Source organism: Pinus tabuliformis, chromosome J (assembly GCF_031772625.1).
Source record: "Pinus tabuliformis cultivar Carrire ecotype Pingquan chromosome J, CPIR1, whole genome shotgun sequence".
Classification (NCBI taxonomy): domain Eukaryota; kingdom Viridiplantae; phylum Streptophyta; class Pinopsida; order Pinales; family Pinaceae; genus Pinus; species Pinus tabuliformis.
In genome coordinates, this window is record NC_142295.1 from 632338486 (window position 1) to 632357026 (window position 18541).

Consider the following 18541-nt stretch of genomic DNA (forward strand, 5'->3'; position numbering starts at 1 on the left):
AGAGAGAGAGAGTTACGATGTGCTATGTGAGACATAGAGGTACGAAGTGATTAAGTGATGAAGATAAGGTGACTTGAAGTTCCTTTTAATAATAATAATGTCATAGTATCATAAGGATAATATTAAAGGTAATGATAATATTGATGATTATGTCAAAAATTGAACTATTAAGATATATTAATGATAAGTTGAGTGATTTTCCAACATCTATACTTGATTACCAATTGATGCAAGGTGATTTACTATTTTTGGAAACTCATGCTTGAGATGTTAGACACAAATTTCTAATTTTAGAAAGTCACTTTAGAATTGTCAGAAATGAAATTTTATTTAAGGAAATTCATCTATGAGCTGCCAATTTTCAACACTCCCTCTCAGTTAGGGAGGAATTTCTTTCTGAAACAAAGATCTTTGCTTTCTCTGCTTATCTTTGATCATCTTTGCTCTGGAACAATGATGTCACAATCTAATGAAGAAGAATCATCACAGGGGAGATTCATCTATCACCCTATATCCACTGATCTTTCCATCTTGACACAGGCTTGGGGGGATTACCACTTGTCAACACATGACAAGAATTGCGCACAACCAAGTCTCACCTCTGCTTGGGGGGATTACCACTTGTCAACACAGGACAAGGATTGCGCACAACCAAGTCTCACCTCTGCTTGCGGGGATTACTACTTGTCAATTGTTAATTTATGGTATGTTCTATGCTTAGAGCAGTTTACTTCAATTCTTCTTATTAGCCATTGTTTAGCAATCACATAAACATAAAGTAAAGTGCAGATAGAACATTAATAGATCGACAGAAAACAAGCCAAGACAAGAGATACTAGATGTGGCAGCTAGCCAGGGACAAACCCCAATGTGGTGAAACCCTTTGATCAATTCATCTTTAATCTTCAATAGTTCAACATAGAGAAATAGTACAAATTCATAAATCTGTAACTTTATGACAGCAACAGTAAACCCTAACCAACAAAGTCAAATCTGGTCAAACAAGGTGAAATTGACCTTCAATATGTTTGGTCAATTTCCGGTCATCTAGCCCTCCAACAGCAAGAAGCAGCAGCCCTCAAACAACCCCAAAACACAGTGAAACAACAGTCAACTGTAATTAGTCTGCTGCCCTAAACTAAGGCAGTCAACCTTGGTTAAACCAGAGGTAGAATGCCTCGGTTTTTGTGCCAGAATTTGCGGCCTGCCTAGGAGAGGCAGCCACACCAAAACTGCAGCCCTGAATTGCCCACGCTAGTTAAAGAGATGACTTGCAGCTTCTGCATCCTCCAAACTGCGTCTTTCTACGTCCTCCTTCTTTGCCTTTTAGCGTCCTCCTTCTTCCCACGTGTGAGCTTCTCTTCCTTGTGTAAACCCAATGCTAAGGAGAGAGAAGAATGACTGAGATGAGATGATGAATAATGATTCAACCTCACTTGTATTTTTATGATATGCTGGGCATGTGTGCCGCACATTTAGCCGTTGGCCGACCTTGACAATTTGTCAAGTAAATACAAATAAATTCATATCTCCATAAATACATGTCGGAATTGGTTGATCGTCAGATCAATCCTACACCTATCGATGAGAGGAACCAAGGAAAAATATCAGCTACCATAAATAAGATGACCCACATGGAGTTTGGCCCTAGTTGCCAATTTTAACACTCCCTCTCAACTAGGGAGAACTCCATCTGCTAATCCGTCTGACCGTTGGTACTATCTCAACCATCAAATGCACTGCCCTGCACTGCTCGGCTCTGCTGAACTATGAAGAAGAAGAAATGATTGAGGATGTATCATACCATCCTCCACTGACCCGAAGTCAGTCTCAGAGAGTGTGTCATACCACTCTCACTGATCCTAGATCAGTATCATTGATCCCAGATCAATGGAGGTCATCCTAGCATAGGGAGTACGGTAGATACAACAATGCGTCCATCGATAGTACTACTAATGGTCCCTAACCCCATTTCCCTACTCATTGATCAGATGAGAGGTACTTCCCATGAGTCCCAGACTGCATGGGTAGGATGCCTCGACAGGAGAACTAATCATCTTGTCCCAAAGTCACCACGGGGTATCACAAGGGAAGGTTGAACCTTTCACCCTGTACATAGCGCACCACTAGGGGAGGGTGAGTCGCTCTGTGGTCGCATGTCGCTCCAAGAAGTACCCCAAGCCCCCTGGAGCTCCCAGGGTTCAATTTATGCATCTTACACGACCCTCATAAGATGGTCTCTCAACGACACCAAGTTGTTCTTGGAAAGTGAAGAATTTGACCTTTCCCAAGGGCTTCGTCAAAATGTCGGCGACTTGCTCATCTGTACCGATATGTTGGAGCCTTATTGCTTCCCTCTACACCATATCCCGGATATAGTGGTGCCTGATATCGATATGCTTGGAGTGAATCATGAAATATGGGATTCTCTGATAAACGAATATTGCTCTAGTTGTCACAGAGGATCACGGTAGTATCCAATGTAAATCCAAATAGCTCACTGAAGAGCTTCCGCAACCAGATCACCTCACAAGAGGCCATACTCGCAACAATGTACTCTGCCTCAGCGGTGCTCAAAGCCACCGACTTCTGCTTCCTGCTCATCCAGGATATCGAGGCAGATCCTAAAGAGAAACAACACCTAGAAGTGCTCTTTCGGTCCACCACACTGCTTGCCTAATCAACATCGGTATATCCATGTAGTCTCACATCTCCAACAGTGTATCTCAAACCATGAGTGATTGTGCCATGAAGGTATCTCAACAGATTCTTGGCACCAATCCAATGTGTGTGGTGAGGCTCAACCATATGTTGACTCAATGTGTTGACTGCAAAACATATATTCGGACGAGTTCACCAAGAACATCAATGCTCCGATGAGTTGACGATACTCGGTAGCATTTTGTAGAACAGGTCTGGCAGCACTACCGCTTAACTTCTTGAAGTCAAGCTCCATCAAGGTAGTCACGGGCTTGCAGTCCACCATACCAAATCTCTCCAATATCTTCACCACATATTTTCCTTGAGAAAGGATAATCGCCCCTGTCTTCTGCCAGACTTCTAGTCCTAGGAAATAGTGCATCAGTTCTAGGTCCTTCATCTCAAACTCAAAAGCCAACTCCCTCTTACATTTGTGAATGAGAGGGTCTGCACCTGTGTTGGAGCGCCGAAAATCGGGTCTCTAACAAGGGGGATACCCACCCGGTTCGGACCTTGAAAGCAGCTTCTTTTCCGTTTGGGATAGTGGGTCCGACTGGGGATAATGGGACCAGTTTCCCAATTTGTTTGTGATGATGCTAAGGGATGATGTTTTCCTTTCTAAAAAAGTTTCTAAATAAAATGCTTTTAATCTAAATCTAATCTAACACATGCAATTTTATTCTAATAAACGGAAACATCTAATTCTAAAAACTATCCCGGGATTAACTCTTCACTTATGCGATCTAAAATAGTTTCCAACAACAATTGGTAATAAAGATTATTCAATTGCTACGAGAAAAGAATCCATTAAAAGTAAATTGTTTCGTATAAGAAATTAGCCGAAACAATTATGATAAACATATCGCATAATAAGTTATTCATACACTCAGCATAAAAAGAATAGTTACCACCGTACAAAAGTGCCAAATGATAACTTAAACATTCAAGCTTTCATATATAAACAACTGAAAATAACATATCACTTGACGCATAAGCAGAAATCATTAAGAGATAAAAGTACCATTGATAATAAGTCCTACTTATGAGCTTCAGCAATATAGATTTATCTTCTCATAATTCAATATCTGCTAAGGGTACAAAAGTGCATTTCAGTAGCAGACATTAAACGCAAATATAAATAAATCTCGTTCCATTCATTTATCAAAACCTCCTCGGAGGGTGCAGAAGTGCATGTTCTGAAGAACTGTTTTTGACAAATTTCTGGACCTCTTTCTAAATGCATGAGAGGGGTTTAAATACTACTAAGGACTAAAAATAGTTATTACAAAAATATAGGAGGAGGTTTAAATGCCCATCCTCATCTAAAGCAAAAATAAAATGAACTTAAAATTGAACCTGTATCTAAAAATTAACTATGCATCTGTTCTCTTAAGTCGCAAGCATCTAGCATCGGCTTCGGGAGTGTCGGTTGGCCGACCTTTGATTTTAATTGTCCTGCGAAGACGGAATTAGCGAGCGCTGGTGCTATCTTCTTGGCGGAATTTGTAAGGCACTTTAGAGTCATACACTGACTGTGCGGTTTCACCAAATATTGCCAGTAAGTGTCCCAATTTAACTTAGTTAACTTTTTGATTGACTCTGCCTTTTCTTCAGCTTTCTGTCTCCAACTCGTTTGTAGTTGCTGCGTTTTTGGGAGAAATCCTAGAGTGGTTTCCAATATCAGGTTGGCTCTATGCAGATTTTCATTGACACAGTCAATGACATTGCTTGCTGCTTCTTCCATTGCCTGTTCTGCTTTCTTGATCTGTGCATCCCATTTATTAAACAACATTTCTTGCATCCCATTTATTAAACAACATTTCTTTGTGGGATTCATTGATCTTGGGCAACCTTGCTTTCTTGCCTTCCTCTGATTCCTGCCAATTCAAATAGTCAGAAACTTTCTTATCAATTAAATCATAATCAAGTCGCAAATCTACGACTTGACTTGTGATTTTGTCACTCATTTCGCAGTGAGAGTTCCATTGCGATATTCTTTGGCAAAGCGTTTCCTGCTGTTGCAAGAGTTGATCATTTAAGGCAAGGGCTTCTGTGACAAATTCTGCGACTTTAGGATCATCTTTGTGCATTTCTAACGTGGCCTGTAATTGCTGTTCTTTTTCGGCCAGACTGCTTTGATAACCCAGCTGCATTTGCTGGAAGTCCTACTGTAACTTCACCAATTTTTCTTCTGCTTCCCTGCTAACACTGGCCTGTTGTAATTGTTGCTGCAATTTTTTTTTTTTATCCTCTTTATCTTTAAGCAATAGCTGAACTTCGGATGCTTTGTCAATAGTAGCAGAAGCATAAGCTCCTGCGATTTGGGATAATTTAGTCAGGTTCTCTGTCGGATCAGTGGTAGGGTCTCGCCAAAGGACATCTAGCTGCTCTGCTTTAGGTGAGAGCATGCTGTCTAGTTTTCGTTTCTTTCTCTGTCTCCTGACCACAACTTTGTGCTGCGGGTTGTAAAACACATCTAGAGGAGGGATTTCCTCTATCTTTAGCATGATTTCAGATGATGGAGCTATGGGAATGTGCTCAGTTTCTGGAGCATTGACAACTATTTCAATCACCATTTCTGTGATTGTCTGTGCTAGATTCCTTGGTGTCTCCACGTTTTGCTCCTCGGTGTTGATCAATTCATTAAAGGTTTCCCACTCTTTTTCCAGCTCTGTTCTTAATGGCTTTGTTGGTTGGATGAAGGGAACGGGAATTTCCACCTGTGTTGGTGACAACACTTGCTGCTCAAGATTCTCCTTGGATTGGGTAGTTTCTCTGACTGATCCTTCACTCTTGTTGTGATCGCTCTCTGACCGTCTAGACCTTTTTGGCTATCCTCTTTTAGACTTGTCTTGCCCCGAGCTTCCACTTATACTGATGCTGGGAGTGGGTTCTCTTGTTGGTTCTATGTGTAATTTGTCCAACGGGAGATTTGCCAATCTTTGTTCTCTGTAGAGTTTAAACTCTTGGAATTCCGCTGCGCCAAACTAGATTTGGGTCAGGTGTAAGATGTCTCTGAGTGTGCTCTTCTGCTGGAAAACGTCGTCGAAGAGATCATCTTCCTTAGTGAATATCTTTATTTTAACAGCCGTGGTAAATTTTTTTGTCACATCAAAGGGATCAAATTGTCTCCGTAGGAATTTAAACAATCGTAGACTCAACATGTTGTCTACTTCCTTGAAAGTGTGACCTAGATCAAATAATGCAAAAGCCCCACAGGCCACAGGGAATTGCGGCCAGATTGCCTTTTTCTTGTCCTTAAGTTCTCTGCTCATTCCTCCAACCCCGCAGGTTTGGTAGGCTATTTCCCGGGCCATCAACTTGTCAGGAACATACAAGGGAAGTACATGAGGAGAGACAATGCTTCCAAATACTCTGATATAAGTGAAAAATTCTTCTTCGAACCATCTTCCGACAGGGAGAATATCAATTTCGGCTTTAGGAGAAAATCTTGGGGCATCTTTATTATACAACATCTTGTGAATGGGTAACATAAATCCATGGCAGATTTTATAAAAATATGCGGTGAACTTAGAATCCCACAGTTCCTTATGATAGACTTGAATGGGTAAGGGATTCTGTACCGTCCATTTCCAACTCATGAGAGGACATTTAGAAACAAAACAGATAGCATCCATGACATAGGCATCTAGAAAGAAAGGAGGATAAATCCTCTGAGAAGGAGTCCTTTTAGACCGATAATTCCAAATAGCAGAGGCTAAGTTATCAGACAATATTTGGGCCTAGTTCATTATATTGGCGTTGGCGGCCACATCCAGTAGGGGTAGCCACTCGGATGAAAACTTATTGATATCAGGTTTTCCGAATAGCCTACATAACATTGCAGCAGCGAAACAATATGGAGAAGAGAGGGAACCAGTGCTGTACATACCATATTTGTCCTTTTTTAACGGCTCTTCCTTCGCTGACCAGCTTTTGGTGCGAATTTCTCCACAAACTGCTTGTTATAGCTAGCCTGCAGCTCTGGTAAATGATACATGCGTCTTAAATTCTATGGGGTAAATGACCCAATAACCTCCTGGTTTCGTGTCCTGAATTGCCTGTCCGTTATATCAGCATCGTCTATCACCCATTTGACCATATCTGTATAGGGAAGTATTTTTGGCCTTGCTGCGATACGGTGCAAGAATGAGCATGCAAGCTCTGTAAGTGATGCTTCGGATGACCTGCGTGCATCTGTCGTAGCTGTAACTTCCATGACTCTCGGGTTTTCTTCCTCCAGTAGACTATACATGCCTTCCCAAGTAGATATGCCTGCTTCTCTAGTACAGGTGGTGTCCGTGAATAATGGAGTCATCTCTGTTTTTTCAGATACCAGAGCTTTTCCTTTCTTTCCCATCACGTTCTGCGCACTGCTCTGTGTATTGTTCTGCGTACCGCTCCTGTAAGTTCACAAGTAGAGAACTAAGACACAATGAGAAAGATAACGAATGATGGTAAGTAATAAGGTGACGAGAAAGCTCTTAATTTCAAAATCACATCAAATATATCACCTTATGTGAAATAACCTTTCGCTCAGATCTAAATCATTTCTCATAAATAACCATCAATAAACCACTAAGTTGACATTAATGCCCATAACTCGGTATCGGATGACGAGAAATATTTCATCGAACGGTGAGCCCTTTTGATCTGTGATAAAGCGATTTTGCGATTTGCTTCGCAATATCGCAGATCGCAATATCGCTAATCCTTTTCATTAACAATCATTTGCTTCATTATGCGACTGCGAGATGCGATTTGCGAGATGCTTTATCGCATTTCACAATATCGGGACGTTTTGTTTTATTTGAGGTGGCGCTGCGATATATGGGATCTGCGATATGCGATGAATCTGTGTGGCTCGCGATCTCGCATCATCTCATTTTCGCAATTCTGACAATTTCTTTATATATGATACCCTCCATTACTTTTTGCGATGCGATGTTCATCATTAAGAGAATGATTTTATTTGAGACTTTTCATAATACTTAAGATTTTGCGTTTGCAGATGTTTTTCCTAAGTTTATGATAGTGTGTTTTATTAAAAGGGAATTCTAAGTGCTAGTTTTTTATTTTTTAGAAGGGTCCCCATTTATTTAGTGTTATTACTAATACTAAATAAAAAGGGGGGTTGTTGCTGGCCACAACAACCTGTCAGAAAGAGGTCGTCAACGTACAACACTAGTATGAGAGGTTTGTCATCTTCAACCTTAAAGTAAAGGTTAGGGTCGGCTTCACTCCTAGTGAATCCCAGCTTCATCAAGTAGCTATCGATCCTCTCATACCACGCTCGGGGTGCTTGCTTCAGTCCATGGAGGGCTTTCTTTAACCTGCACACGTGAGATTCCCGATCATGAATCTCAAATCCTTCGGGTTGTTCCACATAGACTTCCTCTTTGATTGAACCATGCAAGAACGCGGTCTTGACATCCATTTGATGTAGGTTCCATCCTTGCGAAGCAGCAAGGGCTATGATCGAGCGGATGGTGGTATATCGGGCAACAGGTGCAAATATCTCATCATAGTCTATACCTTCCTTCTAAGAGAAGCCACGAGCGACAAAACGAGCCTTATGCTTTTCAACACTTCCATAAGCTCCATGCTTTATCTTGTAAAGCCATTTTGAAGTGACAACTGCTTTGTCCCAGGGTCTGGGGACCACATCCTAGACATCGTTTTTCATGATGGACTCATATTCCTCAGTCATAGCATCCTTTCATACTTGATGCTTGACAACTTTTGCAAATGATGAATGCTCATTTTGGATGATCGTGCTCATGATGGTCAAGTATCCCTGATACCTGGCCAGCTTCTTACTTTCTCGGAAAGTCCCTCTGGGTGCAATGTGTCCTTCGGCATCATCGAGTGTCCCCCTAAGCCATGAAGGCTTTTTCCTGGAAGAGGAAGGCTCTTGCGGAGGGGGATCAATAGGATCCATAGGTTCGTCCACATCGGGCATCGTCTCATCTTCCTTTTCCTCCGATTTCTGGGTGTCAACTTCTTTAGATTCCCTTAGAGTAGGAAGATTGTCAACTTTGCTAAGAGCCATATCTTCTTCAAAGGTGACATCATGGCTAATCTCGACTTCCCTTTGACCAGCCACATGGATTCTATAGCCCTTAGTATTTTTGTTATAACCCACGAAGATTCCTTTCTTTCCAGATGCACCCAATTTATTCCTTTTCTCTTTCGGCACATGAAAATATACAGGACTTCTAAAAATTCTAAAATGAGATACGTCAGGGTTCTTACCAGTGAACATCTCTTTGGGAGTCTTGGAACCCAATGCTTGATGAGGGCATCGGTTTTGAACATATACGGCGGTATTCGCAACTTCGGCCCATAGAAACTTCGGAAGCCTTTGATCATGGAGCATAGCACAAATAACTTCCACAATTGTACGATTCTTCCTTTCCGCCACACCATTTTGCTCAGGAGTATCTGGTGTCGTAGTCTCCCTCTTAATGCCAACCTCTTTGCAAAAGTCATGGAACTCATTGGATTCATACTCAGTCCCATTATCAGTCCTTAATATTATGATCTTCTTTTCGGTTTGGTTCTCGATCAAGGCTTTGAAGTGACGAAACCAGGAGAACACTTCATCCTTCTTTTTCAAGAAGTATATCCAAGTCTTGCGAGAATAATCATTAGTAAAAGTAAGGTAATATAAATATCCTCGCAAAGAGTTCATAGGCATCATACTAGATATGTCTGAGTGAACCAACTGCAATATATCAGAGGTCTTGCTATGGCTTGAGGGGAATGGTTCCCTTTTGAGCTTTCCTTCGGCACATCCCGGACATACACCTTCTTGTTCTACTTTGAACTTGGGCATCCCTGTCACCATTTGTCTCACATCGGGTAGAGCTTTATAATGAAGGTGAGCAAACCTCCGATGTCATAGTTCGGACTAAAGAGATGTGTCACAAGGCATGACACCCAACGAACTTCCTTCGACCTGATATAATGAATCAACTCGAAACCCAAGAGTGAAAGCATCTTTAAAATTCTTTTTCTATACATGTACCTTGCCATCGATGAAGGCCACCTTGTAGCCTTTGTCTTCCATTGCCGAAATGGACACTGGGTTCTTTTTGAGATCAGGTACATATAGGAATTCTTGCAAATGAATTGTATTACCCTGATTCAATTGAAGAGTGACATTCCCTATGCCTTTCACGGGATATTTTGAGTTGTCCCCAAGAACAATTTCCAGGTTGGTCTCCTTCTCTATCAAATTAGAGAGAGCTTCTTTGTAACCAGTGAAGTGCCTTGAGGCACCACTATCAATAAGCCAATTTCCCAGCGAGTCCGGGGGAGCAGTAGTAGAGAGGGCCACTGGTAGATAATATTCATCTTGCTTATTGTTAACAACGTTAGATTCATACCTAGAGTTTCTTGCTTTCTTGGAGGGTTGACCACTTCCTTGATTTCCGACATTCCTCTTTCCTTTGCCATTGAACCTGCCATTCCTTTGATTGCCTCGGGAGTGATTTTGATCATCGTCATGATGTGAGTCCTTTTTATCAGGGCACTCCCTTGCATAGTGGTCCATTTTGTTGCAATTGTAACATCTTCCTTTTCTTCCAACCTTCGGTCCGACCTTTCCTTTATTCCTGAATTGTTTCTCCTTTTAGCATGAAAGGAGAAAGCAGAGGGATTGCCTCGTGCAGGCATTTCCTGCTCTTACATCCTTGTCTCTTCTTGAATGCATCTTGCCATCAATTCCTCAAATCCAGGAATTACATTATTGTTGAGAAGAGTGGTTTAGAATATATACCGTTCAGATGGGAGCCCTCCGAGAGTTGTGATGGTCAGTTCCCTGTCAGGAATGGCTTCCCCAATTGATAGGAGATCATTCTTGATCTCAGTGATCCTTAAGAAGTATGCTTGCATACTCTCATCTTTGCCCTTCTTAATTTCCTTCAGCTTATTCTTAAGGAACAAAACTTGATTTACATCATTAACTTTAAATAAACTTACCAGTCTATCGTAGATTTCCTTGGAGGTGGTTAGCTCGGAAACATAGGCCTCCAAGCGCTTGTCGATAGAGTCTTGGATGATCTTCTTTGCTTTGAGTTCTCCCTTGGTCCATTTGTTCCTAGCAGCAGTGGATGCATTTGATGGAGGCTCAACGATTTTGCCTCTCACATGGTCCAACACTTCTTGCTCTTCTAATGTCAGATCGAGAGACATCTTCCATCCGTGATAGTCAGACTTCTCACGAAGCTTGTCTTCAGCGGGGAAGTGTGATGAGGACCCCATGAAGTCTTTGAGATTGCTTCAATAGCCTTCGGTGATTGCTCTTGCTTGGGCTTTGTCTTCACCTCAGCTCTGATACCATGTTAATTTATGGTATGTTCTATGCTTAGAGCAGTTTACTTCAATTCTTCTTATTAGCCACTGTTTAGCAATCACATAAACATAAAGTAAAGTGCAGATAGAACATTAATAGATCGACAGAAAACAAGCCAAGACAAGAGACACTAGATGTGGCGGCTAGCCAGGGACAAACCCTAATGCGAGGAAACCCTTTGATCAATTCTTCTTTAATCTTCAATAGTTCAGTAGAGAGAAATAGTACAAATTCATAAATCTGTGATTTTATGACAGCAGCAGTAAATCCTAACCAGTAAAGTCAAAGCTGGTCAAACAAGGTGAAATTGACCTTCAATATGTTTGGTCAATTTCCCGATCATTTAGTCCTCCAAAAGCAAGAAGAAGCATCCCTCAAACAACCCCAAAACACAGTCAAACAACACTCAACTGTAATCAGCCTGCTGCCCTAACCTAGGGTAGTCAACCTTGGTCAAACCGGAGGCCAAAATGCCTCGGTTTTTGTGCTAGAATTTTCGGCTTGCCTAGGAGAGGCAGCCACACCAAAACCACAGACCTGAATTGCCCACGCTGGTCAAAGAGATGACCTGCAGCTTCTGTGTCCTCCAAACTGAGTCTTTCTGCGTCCTCTTTCTTTGCCTTTCAGCGTCCTCCTTCTTCCCACGTGTGAGCTTCTCTTCCTTGTGTAAACCCAATGCTAAGGATGGAGAAAAATGAGTGAGATGAGATGATGAATAATGACTCAACCTCACTTGTATTTATATGATATGCTAGGCATGTGTGCCACACATTTAGCTGCTGGCCGACTTTGACAATTTGTCAAGTAAATATAAATAAATTCATATCTCCATAAATACATGTCGGAATCGGATGATCGTTGGATCAATCCTACACCTATCGACGAGAGGAATCAAGGAAAAATATCAGCTACCATAAATAAGATGACCCACATGGAGTTTGGCCCTAGTTGCCAATTTTAACATCAACGCATGACAAGGATCACGCTCAAGCAAGCTTTACCATAAAAGTCAATTGGTAGAACACCTGCATCCACAGACTTTGGGGGGATTGCCACTTGTCAACACATGAAAAGTATCGCGCACAACCAAAGCTCATCTTTGCTAGGGGGATTACCACTTGTCAATGCAAGTCATGGATCGCGCACAACCTATAGTCAAGAGTTCCCTCAACCCCAGGAGCTCTCCTAGCTCGATTCCCAACTTGGGAGCTCAAACAAGAGGGAAGATCATAGCTCAGTGTTCTCGATCATGCATGACCGCCGACACTAAGAAGGGTCACATTCGTTAGTCCAAGCTCTCTCTGAATACCAAGAACTTCCCTTTCGACAAAGGCTTGGTAAGTATGTTAGCTATTTGATCATAAGTTGCAATATGGTGGAGTCTTATTGCTCCTCTATACACCATATCTCGGATATAGTGATATTTGTTCTCAATGTGCTTGGGCTTGTCATGGAACACGGGATTTTTTGCAAGACGAATCCCACTCTTATTGTCACAGTATATTACTGTCGTATCTAGCACATGCTCAAATAGCTCTCCAAAGAGCTTCCTTAGCCATACTGCCTCACAACTAGCCATGCTAGCAACAATATACTTGGCTTCAACCGTGCTAAGGGCTACAAACTTCTGTTTTCTGCTCATCCAAGATATCATCGCAGATCCCAAGTTAAAGAAGCATCCAAATGTGCTCTTTCTGTTAGCATAGTTACCGACCCAATCAACATCAGAGTACCCATGTAGTCTCACATCTCCAGTAGTATATCTCAATCCAAGATTGATGGTCCCATGCAGGTATCTCAACACATGCTTTGCAACAATACAATGTGGATGTGATGGCTTAATCATATATTGGCTGGGAGTATTAACCATAAAACATATGTCTGATCTAGTGTTCACTAAGAACATTAATGCCCCAATCAGTTGTCGATACTCAGAAGGATTAGCCAAATCAGGTCCTGTAGCTTCACCACATAACTTTTTGAAATTCATTTCCATTGGTGTGTTCATGGACTTACATTTTGTCATACCAAATCTTTCTAGAAGCTTGACAACATATTTTCCTTGAGAAAGGAAAATCTCACCAGGTCTCTGCCATACCTCTAGGCCCAAAAAGTAGTGCATCAAATGAAGATCTTTCATTTCAAATTTAGAAGCTAACTCCCTCTTACACTGGAGGATAAGAGGTTCTCCACCAGTCAAGAATAAGTCATCAACATATAATACCAAAATCAAAGGCATACCTTGGACCATCTTGAAGTAGAGATTTGGATCAACATTGCTTCTGGTAAAACCAAACTTCATCAAGAAGCTATCAATGCAGACATACCAAGCTCTTGGGGTTTGCTTCAATCCATAGAGAGCTTTCTTTAGTCTACACATGAGTTTTCCTGTCATGCACTTCAAAGCCTTGTGGTTGCTCCACAAATACTTCTTCCTTGAGGAAGCCATGCAAAAAAGCAATTTTCACATCCATTTGGTGAAGAGTCCATCCCTGGCTAGAAGCTAGAGCCATAATGGATCAGATGGTAGTATATCAAGCAATAGGTGCAAAAGTCTTATCATAGTCTTCTCCCTCTTTTCGAGAGAAGCCTCTAGCCACAAATCTAGCTTTTTATTTTTCAATACTACACCATGTTCGATTTTATACAACTATTTGGAAGTCACAACAGACTTACCTTTGGCTCTTGGAACTACTTCCCATACATCATTGTGTATGATGGACTCATATTCTTCAGCAATTGCATCTTTCCATACTTGATCCTTATTTAAAAGTGCATGGTTTAGCCTGAATAATGTTGCTCATGGCTACAATGTATCCCTGGAACTGACAAGGTTTCTTGCTTTCTTTGAAGGTTCCTTTGGGGACAACATGTCTATCAACATCTTGTAGAGTGTCACGAAGCCATAATGGCCTCTTTCTAGCAGGAGGATGACTTGGAGGAGGATCCAAGGGGTCCATGGGCTCCATGGGTTCATCAACAAGATCAGGCTTAGGCTCAAGATCTTCTTGAGTATATAAGGCATCATCCGGACTTTCAACATTAGCAGGGGGAGGAGTGTCTCTTGCCTTTTCAAGAGATGCATCTTCATCAAATGTTACATCCCTGCTAAACTTTATAGTTCTTTGACCTGACACTTATATTTTGTAAGCTTTAGAATTTTCACAATAACCAACAAACATACCTTTCTTACCTGAAACTTCTAGCTTGGTTCTCTTTTCCTTTGGCACATGAAAGTAGACAGGGCAACCAAAGATCCTCAAGTGCCCAACTTCAGGCTTTTCACTAGTGAAAAATTCTTTAGGAGCCTTGTTGTTTAAGGCTCGGTGTGGAGATCTATTTTGGACATAAACAACAGTGTTAGCAGCTTCTTTCCAAAGAAACTTTGATAGCTTATGATCATGCAACACAACTTTAAGTGCTTCCATGATGGTCTTGTTCTTTCTTTCGGACACACTATTTTGTTATGGGTTATATGGTACGGTGGTCTCTTTTTTGATTCCAACTTCTTTGCAAAAGTCAATGAAATCATTTGAAGTGAACTCTCTTCCGTTGTCATATCTGAAGACTTTGATCTGCTTTCCATTTTGTTTTTCTACCAGAGTTGACTGGTTTTGCATTTGCTTGAAGGGAATGGTCCCTTTACATGCTTACCACTTGCACACTCTTGGCAAACTCCACCATGGTCCAATCTAATCTCCGACATTTCGGAAACCATCTTTCTCACATGGGGCAATGCTTTTTAGTGTAGATGAGCGAACCTTCGGTGCAAAAGTTTACATTGATGATTGCTGTCATGAATCAACGCATGCATTGGTCTTCCATTGAATTCATAGAGACTTTCAAACCTCGATCCCATAGTGAAGACATCTCTCATGCTAGATCTCATTGGCCAAGTGAGAACTTTTCCATTTATGAAAGCAATTTTCATTCCTTTATCTTCTAAAAAAGATATAGATACAAGATTCTTTTTTAGACCAGGTACATACAAAACTTCTTGAAGAGAAATAGTTTTACCTTCATCTAGATGAAAAGAAACATAATTAGATCCCTTTATAGGATATGTAGAGTTATCTCCAAGTATGTTTTTCAGATCCGTCTCCCTCTCAACCTGATTTGAGAGAACTTTTTTATACGCAGTAAAGTGCCTTGAAGCACCATTATAAATAAGCCAGCTATCACAAGAATTTGCAGGAGTGGAACTGGAAAGAGCAGAAACAAGAAAGTACTCTAATTGTGTCTCATCTGCACTATTATCATACCTTAGGTTCCTTGAAGTCTTGGAAGAACAATGACTTTCTTTACGAACAACATGAGCTTCTCTTCTTCTTCTATAATCAGATCTGAAGTTGTTGCTCTTCTGTTTTCAGGAGACTCACGGGCATAGTGGCCATGGTTATGGCAGTTGTAGCATTGAACTTTTGATAAGTCCTTGTTCCATTTATAGGAAATGTTGGATCTGGGAGCAGGCTTTCTTGAAAAATGATGACCTCTTCTTCCTTTTTGCTTCGTGCCTTGGACAACAAAGGCAGTAGGTTCTCCCTCTTCATGTTTGGGAATTCTTCATCTGGAAATTATTCTGGCCTCTTCTTGACTGCACTTTTGCAGGAGCTCATTAAATGTGGGAACCAAATAGGAGAAAGGCTTCCAAGCGTAATCAACACCAACTCTTTATCAAATACAATTTCATCAATAGTTGACAGTTGATCCTTTGATTTTTGATATCCTCATGCAGTTTGCTTGAATGGTCTCTCCTCGGTTCATCTTAATGTCCTTGAGTTTATTCTTCAAAGCAAAGATTTGACTTAAGTTGTTTACTTGATACATTCCGATCAACTTGTCATACATTTCTTTCGATTTCTTCAAGTTGGAGACATAGGTGATAAGATGGTCTCCATGAGAATAAAGGATATTTTTTTTTAGTCTTGATTTCTTCTTTCTTGTACCTATCCTTGATAGCAACATTTGAATTTTTTGGTGGTTTTGCTACCTCACCTACAACATATTCCAGTACATCATGTTCCTCAACAGTGATATCCAAACTTGCCTTCCATGGATCAAAATTTGAAGCATCATTCAACTTCTCTTCATTCTTAAAGAAAGAAGAAGACATCTTGATCTAGTCAAACATATTTCAGCAGCAAGTGATATTTCAATAGTAAATAGAAGGAGCAACAAGTGATATTTCAGCAGAAAATAGAAGGATGACAACTCTTATCTTCTTGGGCTTGTCTTCACCCAATGCTTTGATACCATGTTAAAATTGTGATGTTCTATGTTGTAACAATTACTTATTCCAAAACTTCTTTTTTGGCTGCAATATTAGTTAAGTAATTGTAGTTAGAACATAAACCAAATGTACAATTGAAGACAACCAAGAACAAGATAAGACACAGAGAATTTAGGTCCAATGACCAGGGCAAAACCCACTAGGGGAAAACCCAACCAGATTTTTTTTCTATTAGATATCAGTTGTTCAACACAGATACAAAGTACAATGAGAGATCAAGAGAATGAGTAAGTTCACCCAAATCTGAACAAGTTGCAGCGTGAAAATCACTGGTAGCAGCAACTGATGCAAACACTGAATCAACCTTCAAGTTCTGCGTTTACTCTCCAAGTCTCTCTCTCTCACAATCTTCTTCAAATCTCTCCATATCTCTCTCAAGTTTGAATCCTTCTTTCACAAGAGATGATATGAGATACATATATAGGAGGAGCAACAAATTCTGGTCATAAAGGAGCAATACACATGCTTTGAAGAGTTACATATGCCATTTAGGGAGGTACACATGCCTTTGTAACTCATGCCATTAAGGAGGTACGCATGCCTTTGTAACTCATGCCATTAAGGAGGTGTAAGAGGAATATTTTATGACATGCTTTTATTGTGAGTAAGAGGAATATGCCATGTCTTAATGAGTGCGTAAGAGAGAGAGTAACATTTGCATTAATGAAAGCGTAAGAGAATCTTTTATGACAAGACTTTAATGAGAGTGAAACATATCCATTGAGAGAGAGAGAGAGAGTTACGATGTGCTATGTGAGACATAGAGGTACAAAGTGATTAAGTGATGAAGGTAAGGTGACTTGAAGTTCCTTTTAATAATAATAATGTCATAGTATCATAAGGATAATAATAAAGGTAATGATAATATTGATGATTAAGTCAAAAATTGAACTATTAAGATTGATTAATGATAAGTGATTTTCCAACATCTATACTTGATTACCAATTGATGCAAGGTGATTTACTATTTTTGGAAAGTCATGCTTGAGATGCTAGACATGACTTTCTAATTTTCTAAAGTCACTTTAGAATTGTCAGAAATGAAATTTATCCCTGAGTTGCCAATTTTCAACATCCATTGTTGTAAAAGTAAATGTTGTGTAGAATGTTCTTGGTAAATTTTATTAAATTAGATTTCACTTGGATTTAGTTAAATTAGTTGAGTGTGAAAAGACGGATATGTGGTGATCCGTATGAGTGCACAATTTAGATGTGCGATGTAATATCCTCAAAAGATTAATTGTTTGAGAGACGAAGTGGCCTATCGATCCCCGTTGGCTATAGTCGTTGAGAAAGGGGAAAACCCCAAAATATTCAATGTTTGGGCAACAGAGGGTAAGTTTTGGCGTAGCTGGGGCAAAAAGCCCAAAGATAGGGTTTGGTTTAAACTTCACTCAATTAATTAAGGAGAAAGATCCCCTCAAGGGAATCTATAAATACAAGAGGGTTAGATTCAATTAATGCATCATTGGATTGGATCATTTATCTCTGTTTTTCTTTGACCCTGAGGCTCTGAAGGTTTTAAGACCCCTTTTTCCCTACTAATTTCGGTGGTGAAAGATTCCACCCTAGTCAATTCTATTTTTTTCTTTCTTTCTTTGTTCTGACACAAGGAATTCTCTAAGGAGAAACAAATCAAATCAAGTTTCCCGAAGCTGGACGAAATCTTTGAGGTTAATTCATGATCGGTTTGAAGTCCTGAGGCAATAAGATAAACCTAAGTCTAGACGAGTATTCTGATGCTAAATTTATGAACAGATCATAGTCCTAAGACAATGAACTACTCTTGGAACAAGGTCAACTTTCCTAAGGTCTAATTCCTTGTAAATCACCCTATGGCAGGAGTAGTTATTGGAAGCAAGATGAAGCCCTCCTGAAGCTTAAATGTCACCTTTTTTAGGCAGTTAACCCTTATCCTGAAGCGTGCCAAGTCCCTTATAGCACAGGCCAAAGATTGAGGCATTATGAAACCATCTGAGGCAGACAAATCTGAACTTCTTGAGGCCAATTGACGAGGTTCTTGAGGCAAGCGAGGTATTTCTGTAACCACAGATCGGAGGCTTGAAGAAGCCACCCAAGTTTCTCTAAGGAAATGCACTGAGTCGGACTTGGTGCGAAGTTACACTTGAATCTGAGGATAATAGAAACCTCCTTATATTGAAACAATCTAATGATAATAGAAACCTCACAAC

At 40.4% G+C, this 18541-nt stretch overlaps 1 protein-coding gene across 1 annotated transcript in view; it reads left to right on the top strand.

Moving 5' to 3' along the window:
• Positions 1-18541, top strand: part of LOC149228530 (Amino acid kinase family protein) — a 214888-nt gene that overhangs the window by 3475 nt on the left and 192872 nt on the right. The window lies entirely within an intron of this gene.